Source organism: Taeniopygia guttata, chromosome 5 (assembly GCF_048771995.1).
Source record: "Taeniopygia guttata chromosome 5, bTaeGut7.mat, whole genome shotgun sequence".
NCBI classification, from domain to species: domain Eukaryota; kingdom Metazoa; phylum Chordata; class Aves; order Passeriformes; family Estrildidae; genus Taeniopygia; species Taeniopygia guttata.
The window spans coordinates 24,714,628-24,738,826 of NC_133030.1; the positions used below are offsets into that span (position 1 = coordinate 24,714,628).

The 24,199-nt window shown below is 47.1% G+C and overlaps 1 protein-coding gene across 2 annotated transcripts in view; it reads right to left on the reverse strand.

Moving 5' to 3' along the window:
* The window catches only part of ALX4 (ALX homeobox 4), a 44,105-nt gene that overhangs the window by 15,508 nt on the left and 4,398 nt on the right, over nt 1-24,199 (reverse strand). The window contains exon 1 of one of the 2 annotated variants that reach the window (XM_072929885.1): nt 22,208-22,891. The exons of the other annotated variant lie outside the window; for it this stretch is intronic. The gene's annotated coding sequence lies outside the window, so the exon portion shown is untranslated. Of the gene's footprint in view, nt 1-22,207; nt 22,892-24,199 lie in introns of those variants that run through there. 2 annotated transcript variants of the gene reach the window in all.

A 24,199-nucleotide genomic window follows, 5' to 3' on the forward strand; every position in this document is an offset into this window, starting at 1 on the left:
GGCCACAGGGAAGGTCTCTGAGAGGTACCCATCTGCTCCGTGCACCATGCAGGTCCCCTGCCACCAGCCCATCTGTGCTCCCCTGCTGAATAACACAGAGTAGAAAACCAGGAGTACAGAGCAGCCCCATGTGGTGCTCGGTGGGGTCTGTTTTCTACTCCTGCATCCTCAGGCAATGCTGGTGTGTCAGCAGAGGTGCTCCTGATTGACACCCCCAGTCACCCCCACAGCCTTCTGCCAGGACTTGCACTGCTTTTGGCAAAGAGGTTGTGAATGGTTATGTGCAGGGCAGAGGGAAATGAGAGGAGTGTGACAGCAGTCTGGGGCACTGTTTCCACCTGGTTGCCCTCAACAATTAATAATTAATGAGACATGGCATATGAGAGCAGTATGGCAGTGCAGGAGGAAGAGGTTTCAACCCCTAGACCAGTGAACTGGCTCCTTTCTAAAAACCACCTTTGAGCTTTGTAAACAGCATATATGCGTCCTCAGACCCTGGTGGGGACCCATGGCTCTCCTTTATCTGATTCCACTGCTTTGCATGGTGGGCTGAACCCAGGACAGAAAACGAGGGATCTGTGTGAGCGACTGGCCACCTGGCATAAAATGCATAGCCAAGGGTCACACCTGACCCCATTTCTGGCTGGGATCTTTGGGCAAAAAACATAGTAGCCCTATTACAGGTTTTAACCTTGAGCCACTATGCTCAGTTCCTAAATGTGTGGGAAGTGATAGTGTGCTATTTTCTATCCATGCTCTCCTTACCAAGTCAAGAGCACATAGTCTCATATTTTTTTGAAATTTCCCTTTATTCTATTTCCAAAACTTACTAGGCCAGGATCAGTCTTTCTGGGAAACAGTTTCACTGTGTAGTGATGTCCCCACTGGGAGCTTTTCCCAGGTAATGTGATAGCCAGGGTCATTAATGCCAGCTTGGGCATCTTAGCCTGTGTCTTTGGCAGTACTCATCTCTTGTTACAAAATCCCTTTGCCAATTCACTGTATATGTACAGTTTAGCCCTTCTGTGAACATCTCTGTCACACCTTCACAGCCAAAAGCCTATGAAAATTGTTGTGACAAGGTGTACAGTGTACAAGTCCTTGCCCATCTTTCACTCTTGCAGCTCAAAGGCTGCACTGAGATGACTGGGATGAAACCAGGAGGTGAAATGTAGCAATCACCCTCAGGCATAAGAGCAAGGGTGGCCCAGGTTTAAGCCAGGGGGGATGAGCTATGAAAGGGATTTGAGAAGAAAATTGCCCAGGTGGTACAGAGGGATTGTAGGCAGACCTTGGATGAAGGCAATGGAGTTACCTGCCACTTTCACCCTACTGTGATTTCAGATTTATTGCTTTCTCTAATATTGCTACTTCAGACTTTTGAGGAACTCCCTATAAAGCTTACTGAAGCTTGATGTCTATCTCAGCTCTCTTTGCTTTGATCCTTGGGAACATTTTGCAAAAATTTATGCTCCCTGGGCTCCAGGACCTGTGTCTAGTCTGACACAGACACAGAAGAGGGACTGACACACTCTCTCTTCTTTGAACCTGCCTTCTCCAAGTGGCTGACCTCTCGCACTGCTCCTGGGGGATGCAGGTGGCTAGACCTGTCCAAAATGGGCTGGGACAGTGCCCTGCCCCAAAGCCTGGGTAAATCATGCGCTACGGACATGATATTTGTAATTTTTACAACTGAAAATAGAACAATTCCAGAAAGTCTGCAGCAATGGACTGCCACCTATGAGACTCAGTAGAGACAGAGTAATAAATAAAGTATTCCAAGAAGTTGGGGGTTTTTTTCTCTTTCTCTCTTTCTTTTATTATTTATGATGTCAAGAAGCTCAGTACATTTTCCCCCATGACTTTACTTTGGCTGCCTCCCTAACTCCTAAACCCCCTGCAGCTCCAGCAGCAGCAAACACAAGACCTGAAGACTTCCCTTGGGAAATCTTCTGCTGTTTTTTATCTGCTTCAGGAGCTCAGTTAGCTGGGGAAGGGTCTACACAAACACACAGAAACACAAACACACACACACACACAGAGGCAGAGAGAAAAGCTCTGTGTCTGTTCTAAGTTTGTTGACAGCATAGCTCAAACTGCAGCTGAGAGCTGGGCCCCGGACTTTCAGCGGTGATAAGTTATCTCCATCACAAACCACCAGCCCCAAGGAGCAAGGACTGTCCCTGCTGCACACACAGTGGGTGTTCCTGTGCCTTTTCTGCCAGTCCAGAGCCCTCCTTGCAGCTCATCCATGCTGCTCTAGTGCTCCTGCACTGCAGCAGATATGGGCTTCTTCATCTCTAGCCCCTGAGAGCCCTGGTAGGGATGAACTGTTTCCATGGGAGGGGCAGAAACTCTGGGAGGGAGGGCCTGATGGTAGTGCTGGGAGGGCATGGTGTGCATCCACCCTCAGCTGAGCATCCCAAGAAATAACTCTCATTCCCTAGAAACAGGCTCCCTGACCTCAAAACAGTCATGCTAACTGCTGAAGTGAAACAAATTGCATACATCTGCATATGGATATGCCCAGACTTCCTGTAACTGGAGATGGCCTCAAAGTTTCAGCGCAAAGTTTGGAGTGTCTGTTTCTAATCAAACCTAGAGAGACCTTGAGTTACATATTGTGAAGATCTCTATGACAAGGAGTTAATGTGAGCACCACTGCACCCTTACAAGCCTAACAGCAGAGCTTGGTGCCTCCTTCGTTGCTTGCCAATCCATCCTTGCCCTTGTAGCAGTAGAAGGAGGATATTTTCTGACTTCCCACAATTATACCCTCCTCTCTCAGTGCCTTGGCTCCCTGCTAGACCGTCAGCACTCCCAAGACCTTCCCTGAGTCACCCTGTGTCAGCTGCCAAAGGACAGTCCAGGATAACTGGGCACGTGGGCCCCAAGCATCTTGCAGCTCCTTTTGGGCAGGAGGGATGCCTGCATTCTCACTTCTTCTGCAGGGGATATGCCTTTCAAATCTCACCACATCTGTCCTGGGAACCCTACAGTGGAGAAACGGGTGCAGGAGACACAAGACTATGTTCACCTATGGCCGTGAGGTGAGGCCATGCTGAGACAGCAAGCCATTGTCCTGCTCTGCTGACATGCTCCTGGAGGGAGCAGTCATCTTTATCATGCTGTCAGAATGCTTGGATTCACAGCTTGTATCTGTTTTGTTCCTCAGGTGTGCTATTTTGAAAGGGTGATGAAGTAAAATCTTCACTATGTACAGTCTTATCCATGGAATTTAATGTAGAGCAAAGTCAGCTTGGTGCATCCACAGGGATGGAGACTGGGACATTTCCAACACACAGCTTTGGGTCCAGCTTGAAATGGTAGGTCTGCTTTGCACAGCACATGCATGACAAGTCACAGCTCCTGCCCGACAGGCTGCTTCACACAGATCCTGTGGTGGCAGCCCCACAGCCCATGGGGCTGCAGGAGAGCTCCATGGGCAGCACAGCCCAGGGACACAGCCAGCACAGGGCAGCTTCCCCTGCTAAAGAGGCTGCTGGGGCTTGGCACCACTAATGTACTGCTCTGGCAACATCTAGTCCAAGCTATTACAGTGTCAGCGAAGAGCTGATGCTATCCCAGTCCTGGGAGGCTTCATGAATAGCCTGGAACTCCTACTGGCATGTGACAGCTCACAGGTATTGTCTGTCTGTGGACAACCCATGTCCAAAGAGCATGGCACAGGTGGCATGGGGCTGCACTAGCCTGCCCCTCTGCTCCCACACTAAATGACACTGTGGGCCTTCTGCTTTCCTGTCCCAGTGTGGGCACAGGAGTGTGGGAACAGGTTCCCAAGTGTGGGAATAGGAGTAGGAGTGTTCCCCCCTGCCCACCCCCAAATTCCATGGCTTCCTGTGCTGGCCACTTTAGGGTGCCTCTCCTTGCCTACACATGCATGGCCCTTTGAAAAAAAAAAAAATTTTAAGGGTCTTCATAGCAATGAAGCTTAAAAAAAAAAAAAAAGCTCTTTATGTCATTGTCTCAACTCTCGCTTAAAATCTCAGTGCTAAAATTTTGCCTAGAGAGGGTTCAGGCAGTGTATTTTGCACTTCTTACTAAGGCAGATTTGCACCAGAGCACAGCCAGCACATCTCAAGGACTTGGCCAACCGTAGGAAACTTATCCAACTCCTGTGATCTTGCCTTAACACATGCTGAAATGATTGTACTTGTTTCTAAGCTATCTGTTGCAGTCTTCTGCCTCCTACCTGTCATTAAACTCTAGAAGTCAGCGCAAGACTATTATTTTTTAAAAATACATATTTTGGGTTATATAGGAAAAAACAAAGTGACTGAATTTTAGACATATAAAGGCCTGAATATTTAGGTTTATTTCTGTTGAGGGAGTCAGTGCTCTTACAGCCTGCACGTGTAGAAAGGATTTTAACACTTTTTCAGTTGTATGTGGCATCACTGATTTTATTCATAATGATCAGATGCTTAATCATACTTTCAATCTTTTGCCCAACTGAAGTGTAAAACTGGGCAGCATTCATCTCTTAAATGCAGGTGGTATAATTCTAGATAGGACACAGACCATTGGCTTCATTCTGGAAGCTGCAGTTACCATTTTCTGCTAAGCAGAAGCTGGTTGGAGCATCTCCATTTCAGCTCTGGGTAAGGATGAATACACAGCCTGTGCATCCCTCCCAGACTGGGACCTCCTTTGGTTGATTCTGCAGAACCTGAAGGAAGGCTGAATATGGTCTACGCTGTTCCTCTGCTCAGGGTACAGCATTCACAGACTTCCCATTGTGCTCAAGAGACCACTGCATGAATGTTCTCCTCTGCATGGACACTGCTCATCTTTGCTGAGCTTGTCAAAGCTGCTGGCTCTGCTGCTCTGCTGCCTGTGCCTCCTGGGGCTCTACAGCAAAGTGGGGGACACAGTGGTTACTCACGGTAGAGCTCAGTGACTAAAATTAGCTGTGAAATACCTGATCACCTTGGAGAGCTAATGACAGGCAGAGTGAAGTCCTACAGAAAAGTCTGCTTGTAGAAGAATGAAAAAGGGAAAGGAGTGTTTCTTTCTAATGTCTCCTCCTGACCACACCTTAGGGCTCTCCTCTTTGAGAAGAGATTTATTTTTCTGGTCAGAGCATACTGCAGGAACAATACTAAGGCCTGGAGCAGAAACATCTAAAAACCTTCTTCTGTTCCTGAAAAGCAGTCTGGAGACAGTGTCAAATGTCCCACACAGTAAGTCCATGGGTGGATGTTTGGCGGCCCTGAAGCCAGTGTATAACTTGAGTCACTGGCTCTACCTCCACTCTGTGCCTGGGAGATGTTTCTGAGAGAGTCAAATTTGTCTCAGCCCTGGCTGCACTTAAGCCCTTTTGTTCCTGGCTTTTGTTCCTGGCTAGTTCTCCTGGAGTAAATCACTGTATGAGTTTGGGGACAGACAGCTTGATAAACATTAGCTCTAGCGCTGCTGAGAAGTTTACATCACAGCAAGCCTTGGGAATATGCACTATTTACTTGGTAAAATTGCTGCTCCTCTCACTTTTATTCTGAACTAGCTTTTTTCCCCCCCAATACAAACATCTGTTTTTGAGGGCATGTGTTGCTTTATTGCCTGATTAGCTAGATTCACACACCCTGTGGCTACTTGGGGAGAGATCAGCATTGTCTACAAATGCAACATGTGCTGCTTGCTCCTCTTTCATGTTTTTTAAAGGACACTAACAAAACTGGCTTTTACATAAACAAATCAATTCTGAAAACTCTGCATAGAAGCTGTGGCTAGAGAAAAAGGCACAGCTCATTCCCCAAGTCCTTTTTCATGTGGCACATCCATCTGAAAAGTAGGAAAGTGTTGACTAGCAAATTTTGAAGGCACAAAAATGCTTCTAAACAACCTGCTGCAATTGTAGTTGACTTTCTGGCTCCCAGAACGTAATATAAGGAAAGAGCAAGAAAATGTATTGCCATTGCCTCCATGAAGAGAAAAATAAAACTGCTCCATTGCATACTATGGCTTCCCCACTGCTGAATGTGAAGGGAAATAATTGCATATGCCAATATTCTGGAGTTGGGCATCTCATTCTCTCTGATGATTTCCCAGTGACATAGTTTTTTCCTCTCTGACACCTAAAGGTCTTCAGTGTTGCAGGGGTAGACACAGTGCCTTGGGGATATGCCAGGATCAGCCACAAGATGACTTTTTAAGTGACAGCAGATGGAAGTGCCAGCCACCTTGGTGACATCAGAACCGCATTAGATTAGACACACAGGTATCACCAGGCACAGAGCTGGGGGTGATCAGCTACAGGTTTGCAGCATGCCAGGCCATATGCAAAGTTTGAAAGTATGACAGACAAGATGGATCAGCTACTGCATTTTAAAATGTCTCATTTCCCACATGTCCCACTGGCATGTCACAAACAGCTAGGAAAAAATGGTGGATTTCTGCTCCATCCTACTTGTGTCTCTGCCTAAAGCAGCGCGTGTGAACCAAAAGCCATCTAGAACCTCTGAACTGATATATCCCCAGTGGGTACCAGCCAGGGAAGATGGACAAGGCAGACAAGTATGAGAAGAGGGCTTGAAAGGGCTTTCAGTTTCCTCTTGGCTCTGGTTTTGATAACTTTTGGATAAGTAGTCTCCTCCTTCCCAAGCAGTCCTGCATGCCTTGCCATGACAGTGATCACCTGAGGGTCTTGGTTTTTCCTAAGCTCCTCAGAACCAGATGTAAGCACCTAACTGCTCAGTGCTGAATAGATGAGATATGTGATTTCATTAAGAAAAAAATCAGCATCACTAATATTGGACAAAGTATTGAATCGTGTCATCTCAGTCACACACTCACACCTACACACAGAACAGACAAGTCCTCAGTTCTGTTTGCTGAAGACTTATGTTCTCCACAGACAGGCACTGTAGGGTTTTGCACACCTTGATGCTCTGTCCCAGTGTGGGAAGGAGCTCAGTTCTGCTCCTATCTGAGCTGAGTTCTCCTACTGCAACATCTTTACTGGCTGCCAGCATCTGGAGAAGCACCTGCCCAATCCACCAGGTCTGCCTTACTTTGGGATCATTCAGTTATTCCTCTGTTGTGTTGTTTTTAGTAAAATCTAGATCCAGCAAGGTTGCTCCTCCTCTGTTGGGTGCTATCTCCAGCTGAGTTAGTGACAGTAGCACCTAAGGTGGCTGGGATTCATCCCCTCCCTGTGCTGGGGCCCGGTGAAGTCAGGCCCTGCCCCTGCAGCAGGGAGAGGTAAGTGCTGTGGAGCCCTGGGGCTGGCAGCAGTCAGTGCCACTCAGTGCCTGCAGTAGCACTGAGGCTGTTCCGATGTGAGTGACAGATGAGGCTGATGCAGGGCTTAGGGCCAAGCTCTCACTCTGAAAGGAAGAGCATAAGAGTTCCCATCAGGTGCAGATTTATGTATTCATCTTGACCTCACCCATGCCGTTTGGCCACTGCAAGGATCTGAAAAGATCCCTCAGCTCAGCACTGCAAGATGAAGGGGGCTCTTCTCCCCTCCTGACAAGCTGTCCTGACAATCTTCTCCAGAGGTTTCCCCTGCACCAGTCAGTCCCTCTCTCTTCCCCACAACATGTCCTGGACATTTTCCCTACAATTTCCACCCCAGGCTGTGTGCTGGATGAGCAGGACTTCTGCTCTGACAGGGTGAAAGGGAGGTATGAGGCAGTCATGCGACCTTCCACACTTCAATGTGTGTGTTGCCTTCCATGCTAGGCACACACCAAGTGAGGCACCACCGGCCATCACCCGGTGACAGAAGGTATAAATCAACCATCTAGTTAAGAAGGGAGGATTCTCCTTCCTGCTGGTAAGACAAAGATGCCTGAAGGGAGTTGATCCTTGCTCTGATGTCTGGCTATGGCAGAGTTGAATTCCCTGCTGCCAGCTTGCAGAGTGATTCACTCCATCCTGTCGGTCGATGCATGCCTGGACGCTGTTCACATCCTTGGGTTGGTTGGTCTGTCTGCCTCTCTCTGCATTCTTCTGTCTGTCTGCTTTGCAAAAGCAACCTCTCTGCAGCAGAGACAGCCAAGCATTGTTGAAGTTTAGCTGCCTCCCAGAGGTGACTTCTAGTTGCCCATTTTTTTTGTGCTGCTGGTAGCAGGGCTGGACCTGCAACCTGAAAATTGCCAACTGAGCAGAAGGGCAGGAGGAGGGAGGTCAGGGCCATTTTGTAATGGGCTGGGCAGGAACTCAGCTGCATCTGCATTATGAAGTCCTGGTTCAGATTAATGACAGCTGAACCTCAATGGCTTGCAGGGCCTGGCCAGGGTGGTGTCCAGCAGGCTCTGCCCAGCTGAAGCAGCCAGCCTGTGGCCCTAGTCCAGCAAGGCACTGCAGCACATGTGTGTCCCTGGACTACCCTTATGCTAAAGTGCAGTGTTCTGTACTTCAGATGCCCGTCAGGCAAGCCCAAACAAATCTTTCAACACTGCTCCCATGGTGCTCCTTGTTCTTCTCAGTTTGGGCCCCCAGGTGCCCCCATGGAGAAGACTTGGGGACTGCTGAGTCTGGATGAGATGTGGCAACCCCATTTGAACCCAAGTACGACGCATCTCAGGGGGATTTGAGTGCTACACTTGGAAATTGGAAAGCAGGGGTGATAGAAAGCTGGAGTAAAAGCAGAAAACAACCAAAGTTGGCAGAACCTCACAGAACCACAGAAAGACTTGAGTTTAAACATTGAGACAAAGTTTGGGCAGGATTTCTTAGCAAAGCCATTCTGTTGTTCTTCAGTTTTATACAGCTGATTAGTAAAGAAAGGCCCAGACGAGGAAAGAAAAACCTTCAGCCTTCCCCAAACCTGCCTATTCTTGGAAGAACATCTATAATTTATTTTCATTCCAACTGCACATTGCAAAACTCAAGGCCAGCCAGGTCTGGGAAAATTCCTACAACCACTAGGCTTTTAGAAGCATTCCAGAAAGAAATTAGGTCTCTGGCTACCAAACCCACTAATTCACTGTCACTGGGCCTGGGCAACAGACTGGCATCCACTTTTACTGGCAGAGAGTAGTAGGGCAGCAAAATCCCAAAGTGAAAAAAAGCAGCACAACCAAACTGGGAACTTGCCAGCCAAGAAGCAAAACAAAATAACCAACAGCAAAGCTGAGAGCAGCAGGTTGTTTCCCCTGACCTTTACACCCTCATCATGAGGTGGGGGCCATGCTGCAGCCCCACAGGGTTTTCCTGCAGAGGAGATTCTGATGCCAATTGGGGTGGGAAAGCCCAGACTCCTGACAGGGTCTGAAGGTGGCAGCAGCAATGCCTGGTACAAGGAACTCTCATCCCTGATCTCCATGAGCCCACATGCAGTGCAGGGGGTACATAATGACATCAAGGTCTCTCTGAGCTTGAGAGCTGTTTTGTGGTATTGAGGACATATGGCTGCACTGCTAGGCCTGGCCATGAAGCACAGTGTGTGTCGACACTATAGCTGTGGAGAAAGGGCAAAGACAGAAAAATCTGTCTAAGACTGGCTTGCTTGGAAACTCCAGTTGACCCTGACGCAGTCTAAACAAATATTTTTTTTAATTACTCAGAATGCCCCAGTCTTCGTATATGTATCCCCAAAGACTGTCATAAAATGTCTGCAGAAAGGACTCCGTGAACCTCTTCTGCCCTGCTCTAGAGGCACATATTTCAGCTTGAGTCAAACTGAAGTTTAATAAACCCTTGGCCTCTGTAGGTTTCCTCCAGCCTCTGCAGCAAACAACTCTCCCCTGCCTCAGCGTGGCTCTGGGTCTGTGTCCACCACTGGTGTTGGCCATGAGCTGCCAACACTGCTGCAGCCTCTGGTGGGAGACCACCATTAGTTGTGACTAATGGTGGTCACTTATGTTGCACCTCACATTTTTTTCTGCTGGGGCTGTGAGGAGTAGGGAAAGAGTGCTTGAAACTCTCTCTCATTTGTCATCAGCTCTGAAACACATATACCAACTTTGAGCTTCTCTGGGGCTTTAGCTCCACATCCTTAGTATCCCGGAAGAGAGAAGGTATATGTTTACTATGGGAGTCAGGATAACCTAAGCCTTTTGAATTATATCAATAGCTGACACAAGCCACTGTGCTTGGTAAAATACTGGGAAACCCTGCTTGCATCATGGTTTAAGTGCATTGCTTTCCTATCTGAAAAATACTTATGTGTTTTTCAATAATCCCCTTTTAATGAAGTTTTGCCAATTCACTGAGGAGTAAAATTGATACGCCCTGACTTGACCAATTACTCTCATGAGGCACTTGTGCAAGAGCCCAAATACATGGTTCCCAAAGGAAAGAGATGAAAATAATTTACAGAAGCAGTGAGGCAAAGGTTTATTGATAAAGAGGCACTAAGAGGAAATGGAATGGATGTGCCTAAGATTCCTCTAGTAAATGAACAATAAATATTATTCACAATCAGCAACTTACATTTTTAATTTTGAGCTGAGAATAGCAACATTCACAGACTCACAGATTATTCTGAGTTAGAAGGGACCCACAAGGATCACTGAGTCCAAGTCTGACGTGAATGGCCCATATGGGGATTGAACCCAAGATGCAGGTCAAATGACAGTTATTAAGGAAAAAAAAATCCATTTAGCAGTACTGAAAAAGGAAAACATCCACAAAAGTGTGTTCTTACTTGTGAAAGGGGAGTTATGAATTGCTCAAAGGGTAAACTGTGTTTCTCAAGTAATTCAGAGAGCTATGCACTCTGAGGTCAGAGAAAGGGATTTCATTTCACTTGAGAACTACTTCACCTTGCAACACATATAATTGTCACCAGGGGGGAAAAATGAAATTAAAAAAAACCAAAACAACCAAAAAAAAACCCACCCCAAAACCACAGAACTAGGTTTGCATGAGCCAAGAGCATTTGACCTTTACTTTCTACTCTATCTCTGAGTTTCAGTTCTTTTCCCAGACTGTGCCTGGTGAGCCACATTCCCACAGTGACTGCCCATCCTGCATGTACTCTCTAACTCTCTAGCTAAATACTTCTTGCTTTCTGAGTCTTTGGATCACAGACACCGGACCTCTCTCTATGGTGAACACCTCTCCATTTTCTCACCATCATCCAGGGTTTGAAGGTGATCATTATTTACTGCATGGCATCCACACTCTGTTCAGCAGTGTTGTCTGTGCCAGAGGTCACACAGAGATGCCTGTGCCACAAGCCCAGTGAGGTGAGGCACTGCTACTTCTTGCCTTGTGTGGATGGCAAAGTGAGACAGAGCACACAGCACACACCCTATCTAAGCCTGAGCTTTAAAAAGTACTTAGCACTGTAGAATATTTTTGCATTCTGAAGGTGAAGGTCATGTGCCTCTCAGATGTCCTGAATCGTGCAATACACCTTTGTATCTTGGCCAAGTAGATCTACACCCCCATTCAATCCAGCACACTCATCAGTCTTCAGAACAAGTTTCTGCCACATCAAAATTACTTATCCTTATCCCAGCCTTTGCTCCCCTTCCTTGCCTGGGTCCAAGCAAGGCTGGACCAACTATTAGGGTAAATGGCCACTGCAATAAGAGGAAGTTCAGACCTGTCTGAAAACACTCTTAAAGCATGAGAAATCTGCAGTGTCTTTAGGTCTGAAAATCAAAGGTGTCACTACTGAGACAGTTCAATCCACAACTCCTTATGGCTAATTGTTGGATAATCTTTCAGAGGAAAGGCACAAAACATGTTTCCTACCCAAAGCCCAGCTCCACTGTAAGTCTGATGATCTTGCTCCACAGCATAGTGCAGCAGAACTTATGAAAAAAAGACATCATCAGATTTTTTTCCTGACATGAAGAAAACAAAAATGTGCTTGGTTTTAGTTACATTCTTGCAAATGGCTTAATTGATTCAGAAGAACTTTAAAAAAATGTATTGTAAAAACAGCCAGGGGCAGCCAACTGCTGTGGGAGCCTTTAGGCAAGCTTTTAGGCTGTTAAGTTTTGATTAGGTTAGAAGAAACTAGATGCAGGATTGTGGTATGAAGTGCCAGGCAGTAGACACAAACAACAGTGACTCTGGTAACACATTTTCCTAACAGAAAACAAAAAAATCATGACTCTTGGAAGGAGTGGAACTCCTGGAGCACCACTAGTTGTCAACCAAACTGGATGATTACATGAAAGATAATGACCATGAAAATCAGCCTAAATTAGACAGCTGAGTTCATGCCCACTTTTGTGTTTGCTTCCAGTTAACATTCCAGAACAGGATCATATTGACATGAGTGACTACAAATGTGAAGTAAACATTAGCAGACATTTACAGAAATCATCTTTAGGAACTTGTGAAAAGGAATATTTGTCCCAGAAACCTGCTTCTGCCAGAGGTGCTCATCCAATCAGGGAACAAGAACTCACCATTCATGTCTACCGTGTCCTGTCTTCCACTCACCTCCTTTCAGATGCCTGCTCCTTGCACCAGTTCACCCACACACACACACAATCTGCTGACCAAAGATTACTCACAAACATCATCCCAACAACAATCCTGTGTCCCAGACAGACCTCAAAAACTCATACCTTGCTCACAATTTGCAAATAAAACACACAGAGTGTTCATCCATCCTGCTCCCTGTCTTCCAAAATACTTCCTTAGGGGAGCCCTTATTTTGGGAGATACCTGATCTCCATAAAGGTGGCTGTGTGCTGACATGGGCCACAACTCAGAAAGTCTCTGCCTAAAGACATCATTATGCCAGTGCCACAAGCTGCCTTTTCTAGCAGGGTGGGAAGCAACAGGAGGCTTTAAAAGAGTGACTGCAGGCAGGATGGCTTAGAAAGGAGAGTAAAATACACAGTTAGAAAACATGGGCTGGAATCAATACACCTGGGAAGCACTGGTTGGAAAGGTATGTGTTCTTTCAGTTTCCTAGATAAGAGCAAGCAAGACTCCTTTTCAACAGCTGTTTGCCTTTCCTCCTCAGGGACAAGCCTGTCTGCAAGGCTCTGGAAAGGCTGAAGTTTAGGAAGAACAGATAAACACTTCAGTTTCCAGTGTCTGAGGGCTCCTGGAATTAGTGGAGCCACTAGGCAATGGCTGGCCTCTGTTTCCCCAAAGCATCCCATGGGCTCAGAGTGCTTGCAGGGAAAGATGCTGGGGGCTGCAGTAGTTTGCTTTCTCCTTCCCTCTCATCTCAGGCTAGGCTTCCCACAGACTGCCTTCTCAGATTTACTATCTCACAGTACATTTGGGTCATGGTTGTTCAGATTCATGGGAGGCAAACATGCCTGCGTGGGAATGTGTGATTTCTTCTGCAATTCGTTTGGTTTATAGGACTCTCAGGAGAAAATGTACAGTCGGATGTAAATAACAGGACTCCAAACTCCAAAACCCCTTCAGCGAACACAGTTATGAGCATGTAGCTTCCAAAAAGCCAGGGTTTTAGAGCCAAGGTTTTACTGCTAGAGGAAACTCTCCATCCCAAAGAAGGGGGCACCCTGGGCTGTGCCTGCTGGTAATGAGAGATTTGTCTGGCATCAGGGACCTCTGAGTATTTGCTGCTTATGTCCTCTGTTTTCCAAAGCAAAAATGCAGCTTCCTGACTTGGCTTAAACCATATTATTCTTCCCAATGACATCTCCTGCAGCTTATGGAGCTGAGGTTTAGAAACTGCTATACAGTCCAATTTCTTCAAACCGTTGTACACTGTTGATTATATGACATGAATTTTTAACTTTGTCAAGAACATGATCTGACAAACAGAAAATAAAAGGTTACTTTGTCTCCTGTCAGCTGATGGACTATGGTGTTTGGATGACACAGTAGGAAGCTTCATAGATTATTAGCAGGCAGGGAGAGTCTGGAAGCCAGAGTACCGTATTTTTGTTTAATGGTTTTTGCCCAGGAGAGCTGAAGGTTGCGGAGCAGAGCTGCCTGCCTGGAAAAGGGGTGGTCTGACATCCCTTTGAGCAGGACATAACAGGATGAGGATCAGGTCACCTCACCCATGTTGCTACACACTGCTATCACTGTCATGATGCCAGCTCCCCTGCTTTCCCCTGCCACCTGGGCCAGGCATGCTCTGGGATGGGCTTTGGGCAGTCTTCAGTGCCCATGCTCACACCAAGGTGTTAATACTTCAGGCACAGGACTGAACAAAGGGAACTGCTTTGCTCACCACTGTCAGGCACACCTGCAAAAACATGCCCTGCTCAGCCTCCTTCCAGAAGAACCCAGACCCATGGACCTACCTCATGCCAGGCATACAGGGAGGAAGTGCCAGAGCAACCACTCTAGCTATTTACACACTCGTATCACATTTTCCTACTGGGACATTTCCACAGAGCTTGGATTGACTTTGTTCCCACTGAGATGCCACCACAGGCTTTCAGCTGCTGCTCCCTTTTCTTTTGAAATCCTGAGGAGGAGTTCTCAGCAAAGTTCTTGGTTTTAATGAAGTCTATGGGCTAAATGAGGCCATTCCCTGTTTTTCCCCAGTAGGGAACTAATTTCTACCAGACTCAACACCCTTAGCTGTATTCTTGGCTTTCAGGACCCACTCAGTTACCCTCATAACTTCTCCTTGGCCAGAACCCACTGGCCTCTTATGTGTTAATGCATGTATGTGGTCAGTGCTACAGACTGTGGTTTATCTGCTGCAGGCTCCTAGTATCTCCATCTCTGTGGAAGGTGCAATCAGCCAGATTAACACACAAAAACATACATCAGAGAACATTCACATTGCCTAAGGCAATATTTGCATCAGACTGTCTCTAGAAAAAACTAGGCTGTTCCACTAGATTTTTGCAGGGTCCAGATAGGCCAGACTTACATGGTCCAGATTTAGGAATTTCTTGCAAGGACTGTGCTATGTTTCCTGACTAATATCTGAAAAGGACAACTGGGGCCAGACACAACTTTCCCTTTACACTGAAAGTCGTTAAAACCCAACAGAATAGACAAAGGGCTGGATCAGTCCTGGTCCTTTTGTCACTCTCTTGTGAAGTGTCTGGGGGGTGATTCAGTTGCACACTCGTGGGGTTTTGGTGCTGTGCAAAGGTCTCTCAGATGGCGTCTCAGATGCTGACATGAGGCAAGTACTCAAGCCTTCAGGAGCAGCACAGGGGCAGCAGGGAGTGTACATGGAGGCATCTCAGGCCAGGTGGCATGCAGTTGGCTCAATTCCTTCTCTCAGCACCATCCAAGCTTCTCCTCTCTACCATCTTTAGGATGCTGGATACCTCCTATTGCCTTTACTTGCATCTGACAAACCTGTTGAAATACTTTGGCATCAAAATCTCTGCCTTGTTGCATGCTCTTTGTGTCTTGGTCCCCAAATATGGTGAAAAATTCAGCCCTTAGGAGCTTGGTTGCTATCATAGCCTCTTGGTTCCTTTTTGGGTAAACTTCAGGTCATTTTCTAAAGAAATCCATAGCTACCAACAAATATTGTCTGGCAGATTCTCTCAGGCAAAGGCCCAGCAACATCAACAATGAACTGCTGTAAGGTCCCCAGGACATACTGCTCTGTAGGGTTTCTCCCCATCTTCGGGGACCCACTCTAGAAATACAATACATGCAAGAATAGCATCACGCCTCCTTGTAGTAATTTGCCATCATGTGTCTGCATTTTCCTCAAAACTGGTTCTCTCATGGCTTAACTAAAGACTTTACAACTTCAAGGCATCACAGCAAAACATCAGAACCTCTTTTTTGAGCTCCCACGAGTGCTTGTTGTACATTGTTTTATTTTCTCATCTCCTATAAGACATTTCATCTTTAAATTCCAAGCTTTCCCACCATGACCAGAGGGCTTTTGCCTTGCTAGTCTGAAAAGTCAAAAAGCAGACAAGGCTGCCAAGTGAGGGTTTGGTTTTTTTTTGATCACACCTTGTTTGACACCAGGAGCCTTTTTGAGGAACACTCCCTCTTAGTTCCATGAACTCTGCTCTTGCAAACTTACATCTATGGATGAAATAGGAGACTTTTCATTCCTGCACACTGTGGAAGAAGGAGGTAAAAAAGGATGTAGTCTCAGTTTTTTCTTGCTGCCCTGCTGAGGGAGGTATCTGCACAAAAAAAAAAAAAAAAAAAAAAAAAAAAAGCCTTTGAACAAGGCACTGGCAGAACTAGTCTTTGGTGACTGTGCTCTTGTGTCAGTGCTGTTCCAACCCCACAGGCACCCCTAGCTGTGTTCAATGGAAAATGATTCAGCCCTGAAAATGCCTGGCTGCTCTCCTTTCACTGTCAGGGTAGCTTTCTCTTCTCACAGGGGGCATGTGGAGCTTTTGTAATCCTGGCAAGCCTTTCAGCTGAGCCTCCAGGAGCAGGATCAGTGCCCTGCAAGGCCAGACAGGCTGACAGTTCTATGCTTCCTTCTCTGACACTGGGGAAGCACTGGTGCTCCTGGCTGAGTTTGCCCAGGGTGCATGTTATGCCTCTCCTCAGCAGTTCACCTTGCTCGGGGTTCAATTCAGCTTGGCAGGCTGGAGCTCCAGACAGCCTGTTTATAAAACTTCATTGGTTCCTGTTAAAGGGCTCATCTCACACCAGGACATGCCAGGTGTACCACAGGGTCTGGGTGGCTGCCTATGCAGTACCTGCTGTCTCGGTCTCCTGAGGGAGGGCTGCTGTACACAGGGCATGGGAGACCCATGCTACAGTGTTTTATGGACTTGTGCTAACATGAAAGCCATTCTGACCTCCAGATATTCACGTGGAAACCAAAATGAACCTAGTAAGGCACATCCCAGATATTATCTAGTAATAATAAGACATAAGCACACTCTGGTTAATGTATCACACAGCAAAGCTCTTGCTGTCCTTCTTTTCTAACCAGGACAGCTGATGAGGTCCAAAAACCTGTGTAGAAGCTCAAAGAGACAGCTCAGGGCCTGCCCACAGGGGCAGGCACCACAAACACATTGCCCAAACCTCTTTCTTTCACATGAGCCAAGTTTTTGAAGGAAAATACTGCAGGCTGAAAGCCCTGATGGTTTCAGGACTGACCAGGTCCCAGCCCCAGTGATGGGTATGCTCAGTGTTAGTTCATCTCCCACCTTGGCTATGCTGAGCAATTTCCTGGATCAGCAGTCTGGTCTGCTGCATGCATTTTTTGCCAGCAAGGATACTTTCCTCAGTCCCAGCCTTCACTCAGACCCATGCAAGGGTGAGGGCTACATGTTGGACTGTCCCATCATCTCCCTCTCTGGTTTCCATGACCAACTGCAGTAGGGTTTCTCCCCATCTTTGGGGACACACTCTAGAAATACAACACATGCAAGAAAAGCATCACACCTCCTTGTTGTAATTTGCCATCATCTGTCTGCATTTTCCTCAAAACCGGTTCTCTCATGGCATGACTAAAGACTTTACAGTTTCAAGACATCATAGCAAAAAATCAGGACCTCTTTTATGAGTGTTTGGTGATAATGAACTCTCAAGAGTGCTTGTCACAAGTTGTTTTATTTTCTCATCTCCTATACAACATTTCACCTTTGAGTTTCACATCTGAATGAGCACCTGTGATGCCTGTAAATTACACAGATGATAAACCCCTCTCCTGCTACTTGGCTATTCCCATTGACCACTCTCTGAGGTGGACTGATGATAAATGGAGAAAAAGGTTGTTCAACCAAAAACTCCAATTTTTATCACCAAGGAAAGGGGATTTTCAGGACAACCAGGCACAAAACCAAACTAATTAAAGGCCACAAGGGAACAGCAAGGTTCTCTGGATACCAATTTAATATCCAAGCCTAGGCATAAATAAGTTTTATTATATCTTCAACTCTAACTTAAAACCAGCATCACCCAATTTTTCATGTGCAGCTATAGGTTCCTATTTTTCCTGAGCTGACTTTTGGCCTTTCAGTAGATTTTTATGAGGCTCTGTCCTGACCAGTCATTTATAACAACCCTCTCTGTGGATATTTCCCCTCCGCAACAGAGCTGCAGTTAACTGAGTCGCTGCACCCATGTTTGATGTTACAGCCAATACCTCAACTCTTTCTATCCTTCATAAGTCCCTTTTTCTAATACCTTGAAGTGGTATGATCTGGATGGAAATACTCATTTCTCTAGCACAAGACCTCATACCTATATAAAGCAACCAGCTTCCCTTTCTTCTAGTAGCAGCTTTCCAACTTCTGTTCAAGAGCTGAAATGCAATATTTAAGCTCTGCCGTAAATCCCACATCTTCATGGAGTGCTTCTGGCCTTCTGCACATTCTGTCTAACTGTCTAGTCCATCGGCTATTTATCTTGGAAGTCCTCACTGGAGATGTGAGAAACACAAAATGTCTGCAAGTCCTCTGCCAATTTAGGTAGGTTCTTCTTCCTCTTGCCTTCTAGCATTTGGCTACGTCCTGTCTAGCTCAGAGTGATATCTGGCTCCAATCTGCTTATGAAGGTTCAGACCAAATCTTGATAAGCCAGGTTATGTCTATAGTGCAGGGCTTCTCAGCTCTCAGCTCTGGGTCCTTGCCACAGCTGTGCTCCTGACTCTACTCCAGGAAGAGGTCTGGGCATGCACTATCCCAAGGAAGGCTGGAAAAGAACTGCACGGTGCTCCAGAAGGTCTCCCTGCCTCATGAGCTGCAGACCAGCACTGGGGCTCAGGCTCTAGTGCATACCCTGCCCCACAGTTTGGCCTTGGGCTCCCCTCTGGGAATCAGCTCTGCAGAACAAGGCTCTGCCCAGTTTCCCTTTCCAGCTGGCTGCGCAGCAGGAATGGACATGCATCAGCCTCCCATGCAGTCATCCTTGAGTGGCATCTCTGGGGCAGGGAAAGCCTGATGCTGTGGGCTGGTGCACACACACTGGAAAGGACCAGTCTCTCAGGTGACCCATGCCCACCTGGCAGACCCAACAGCCTGAGAACAGCTCCATGCCCAGCATACTGGTACACCTGCGAGCCTGTGGTATAATTTTTGAAGTGCTTTTCTTTTCAGAAACCTTGCTGTGGCACAGGTCTTGTATTAAGTTTTGTGCTGAGCAATATTTTCCTGTTTCCCCTGTTTCGTAAAACAACTTCTAGCCTGTGTCACACACATCTCTCAACACCTTGCAGAGTCATGGGGCTTCAGATCTCTTTGAGCACTGTCCCAGAACAGAGTTATTCTCTGATTGTTTTTGACCCTTTCTGGGAAAATTCTCGATATTGCACTCTTTCCCTGTGCACACTGTACAACTTCGGTTAGTTTTGATTTAATTCTGGTGTAAACTTCTTTCACTTCCCACTGCTCCTGAATAGATTAGATATCTGCAAGCACTTTTGCTATCTTATCTCTCTTGCATCAAAAGAATGAATACAGTTCCCCATTTCCCTTTTTGGAAACAGCATCCTACCCTAAAACTGATGCTACAGCTCCCAAGTGAAGTAGTCAGTCAATATGCAAAGTCCTGAGGGGACGGCTTCCACTACGTGGAGGAAGTGATGTGACACGAGATATTTCTTTTAAGCAGTAATGCTTGCACCTAGAGCCCAGATGGGGAACAGCAATCAGATAGGAGTTATATTGAGATCTTACAAATTTATTTCCATCCAACACCACTCTGCCCAAAGCATTTTTTCTCTTCCTTGATTTCCTCATTCCCCATTGATAGGACTTCTCTGAGGGGCCTTGATGCTGTTGACTCCCTGCCCTCTGGTTCTGTAGGGTTTTCAGACTTCATAAAGGTGGCTATTGTGTCAAGTCCCACAGAGTTTGCACCCAGGCTCAGCATGCAGCATACAGTCTGTTGGTGAGTAAACCAGCTTATCTTTCAGGCTCCACCACCAGCTCACCCACTGCCTTACAGCTAATGAACCTATTAGTTCTTGCTAATAAATATTATATTTAGAAATAATACTGATTCAACCATCTGTTTCCAATAAGCAGATTAAAAACCACTTAAACTGTATCTTCATTAAAAAAAAAATAGATACAAACAGACTTAGACATTTAGTACTGACTTGGATAATGCAACTGTCTCCAGTCAGTGCAGATGAGAGACCATGGTTCATGATGTACCAACTTGTCATGACTAAGTCCTGCTGGGACCTGAAGACAGCAGCTACAAAATGTTGAATCACAGATATTCTCAAGGGAGGTATAAAGAATTTTATACTGGTGGGTTCATACTTAGATAGTTCATAAAATCTGTTGTAGACCACCTTCCATAATAATGCTGAGTCTGTCACTGCTTATTACCCATCCAAGATATCCTCTTCTTCTTCTTACCCTGCCTCTCCTCATTCTTCTTTTCTCCTTCCTCTCTTTGTCCATTTACCCTATTGCTCACCGATTCCTCTCTCTGACTAAAAAATGACCTTAGAATTATCATGGTGATCACAATTGCTCTTTCACATTGTGACTACTTTTGTGACAGTCAAAATATGAAGATGATTTACAAGAATGAATGAAAAATATGGCCAAGCAGATTCACCAGTATGTGTAATAACATTGAAATCTGAACTTACACAGAAAATAAAGTGGAGCTCATTTATTTAAGTAAAGTGGAGCTCCTTTACTTATGAACTTTCCTTTACAAGTTGAGGCTGCTTCAACACATGTAAATATGATAAATTGCTCTGACATTTTATTAATATGAAATATTCCCATCCATCTTAGTAAGTGTTTCTCAAGTCACAGGGATCCTATATCAGCTGCATTACCACACAGGCTTCTCCTAATCCACAACTACCTCATTTTTCCATTTAAAAATGTATCTACATAAAGATATTAGACCTATGCTTTCCAACATGATTAACAATTGAGATGGGATTTTTTTTTTCAGATGTGTAGGATGAATACCTCAGAAATATGATTTTTGGGGCAGGGATTGCTCAGCATTTTCTGAAAAGCATAACTCATATCTTGTGTTGGCCAATAGAGGTTGCCTATGCTGATGAGTTACTTTTTAAAGATCGGACCATTAACGTGGATTGGCAGGTTAAGCCTATTTTACATACCAAAAAACCCAAGGATATAAGAACACACCGATTGCTTACAGCTTTTTGCACAGAATAAGACTGTCAAGTTAAAGCCCCTACAAAATCACACATGGGACTTCTGCTCCGTGAGTTTCTGACTCCAGCAGTGGCCCCTTCTCAAGCCAGCTGAGTGCTTCGTTTTGCCGAGCCACGGCCCTGCAAAGGTCACACTAATGCCACTGAGTGGCCACAGTTTCACCTTGCACAAACCACTTGGGTACTCCAGTTGTCAGTCTTTCCAACTGTAAAATGAGAATAAAAACTTCTTACTACCCCAGGAAACATTCACACTTTTTACCTGAGAATTGCTAAGCTACAAAAATGCCCTGAACAAGTAATAAAGCATCTTAAGGACGCCAGGGAGCAAAACTTGCTAAAGGAGCAGTTTTCATTAGGGTGACCGAATGGACAGGTCTGGAGATGTCCTTTAGCAGCAGACCTTGGCTCCGAGCCTTTCAGACACCACCTCCCTCTTACAAGGGAAACTCATCATGACTTTGAACGCAAGGCCTGGAAAACGAATAAATCCTCACGATCTGAGGGATTGAAATCTGCACATTAGCTCCCCTTAAACCGTGGGTGCATTTAACTTGGGAGGTTAGAAACCACAGCCAAAGAAATATCTTTTGATTCACAACTTGTTTTGAGCAGTCACCCATAAAGCAGCCAGTGAATCACTCCAGCCAGTTAGTCATGCAACCACACTGAATGTACACTCAAAAGGCTGCACAAAATAAACAGCCTGCAGCTCCAGATAACACACGAAGAGCTCATTTGCGCTATCTGGCATCAGCATATATTGTTAATAGGACTCCTACACCAAACCCTTAGGAAAAAAAACACACTCAAGCATCTCCAAATCTCTCTCTACATCAGTATTTTTCTCGTCTGCTTCTCTCTGTGTTGCTTTCAAAATAACTAAGTCTAGTAAAAGTTTAAGACTCTCTCTCTCTCTTTCCGCACCTTCTTGTTGCCGGTAACGTCCTGCTGGGTTTACAGGCATGCGCTGCTGAAGTGTAGGGCTAAAGCGGAGTTAATTCCAATCAGCAGCAGACAAGTCGAAAATAAACAGCTCTAATGCGAAAAGAAATCTTCCTGCAAGGAGGGAGCGGCAGGGATACAGGGGGAGGGAGTCTCCTGGTCCTTTGACACATGAGTGTTATAAACAGCTCGGGTCAGGAATCCTATAAAAGCCTCCAGCCAGATCTACCAATTCTACCTCCCAATTCAAGAGAAGCACAAACACCTTTTGGAAAGAGCCGCGAATAAACTTTCCTGCGCGGCCCTAGGGGTAAGGAACGTGAGCCCTACCTTCGTGTCTGGCTCCCTGAGGAAATCCCGCAGGTTTCCGCGGAGGAGATCCCGCACCACCGAGTGTCTGTTCAAACAGAGGCTTAGCCAAACTCCTGGCGAGAGCTCCCTCCCCTCCCTGGGAGGGTGCCGGAACCCTTGAATGGCAGATCTGGTGGCCCTATTGTGGAAAAGAGAGGGCTATTGCCAGGGCGGCGTCAGCAGCACGCCGGGAGCCGGCGGCCGAGCCTCGCCGGGCAGCCGGTCCCACATCAGCGGGAGGGAAGGGCCGGCTCTGCCGCCCTGCTCCCTGAAGCTCGCCTCGCCTTCCCGCCCTCCTGGCTCCGCTTGCCGGCTCCTGCTCCCCGATGCCAGCTTGGATCACGTCCCCCCTTGCCCCTTTCCCCCGCTTCCCCACTCGTGCCTCTCCCCTTTATACTGCCTTGTTGCTCCCCGCGGGGATCAGGGCAGCAGCATCTCCCCACCCCGGCGCACAGAGGTGCGGGGGAGGCCGCGCACCCCGCCCGCCTCCGCCCCTGCGCTCTCAGCCGCGGCGAAGGAGCCCGGGCAGGAGTCGGGAGCCGAGATCAAAGCCGCGGGGAGAGGGAAGGGGAGGCAGGACCGAAGGGCCGCCGCAGCTCGGGACACCCCTCCCCAGGTCCTCTGCGCCCGGGCTCTCGGCGGGCGAGGGGCAGGGACCGCCATCCCGCTCCAGGCAGAGCCGTTCCCGCGGAGACCCTTAGCAGGGCGGCCCGGACGCCGGCGCAGGGACACGGCATCGGCCGGGGTGGGGGAGCCCTGCGGGAGTCCCAAGGGGAGCACACGGCCCCCGTTCCTCTCCGGGCTGCGGCGGAAGCCGAGGGAAGGGAGCAGACGCCGCCGGCCCTCCGCGGCGAGCGGCGAACTCCGCAGAGCCCTTGAACGTCGGCGGGGGCTCTGCGCGGCGCCGCGGGGAGCCCCGAGCGCCTGGCAGCGAGCGTCTCTCGCGGGAGGCGGAGAGGGACCGCCAGAGAGCTCGTTCCTGCCGTGCCTGCCGCTTGCGTTACATCAGGGAACGAGAAGGAGGAGAAATCCATTAAAAGTGTCAATTTAAAGAGCACGCAGTGAGCCTCCGATTCCTACAGCAGTGGCTTTCTGTACTTGAGTAATAACGCACTTATGGCCGCACTTCTTATTTGCTAGCTAAATTAAAAAAAAAAAAAAGTCGTTATTTGCATAACGCGGTACTTAAAGAATTTCCTCTGTTAGAGAAAGCCGTTTCCTTTCTCCTATTTCCTTTGAGCAAAAGTCCCCATCACATTCGCCTTCACTCTCAAAAGGATTTTGTTCCAGCCGGTATTTCTAGACAGCAATATACGTATATATTTCTGTGTGTATAGGGGTATTGTGAATACTTATGTTTCAAGAAATATAACTTACTTCAGCTCCACGCAGTAGAAATAGCAAGTCAGATTACTACAGCACATAAATAATCTGAAAGCTTTTTCTCCTCCTAAGCCAAGATATATAACCTGTTCTCAGGACTAGATGATATTCAAGGTCTCTTCCAAACTTGAAGATTCTCTGATTCTATGACTTTTTTTTTAAGAGTTCGGCTTTCATTACCCGTGCCGGTTTGCGGAATAACCCGTACCCCTATTCGAGGCAGGGAGCCCGGGGTAAGCAGTGCGAGGCTGCCGGCCCATGGAAGCGCAGGGACAGCGGGCTACGGGTAGACACAGGAGGAGCCGTGCCGGGAGCCTCCATAGGGACAGGCTGGCAGCAGCCACTGCGAGGGGGCCGCGGGGAGCCCGGCCGAGAGCCAGGGCCGCCCGGTGCCGCTGTCCCTGCCAGAAGCCGGGCTGGAAGCGCTCCGACGATTGCCGTCCGTGTCCTGCGTGTATTTACGGCCACAGTTCTCCCTGGCCTATATTTATCCCTACAATGCAGTGGAAGGTCTTAGATCTAGAAATAGAAGCCGAGGGCAATAGATGGCAGGCTCGGGCTTTTTATAACTCAAAAATACTTGTTTAT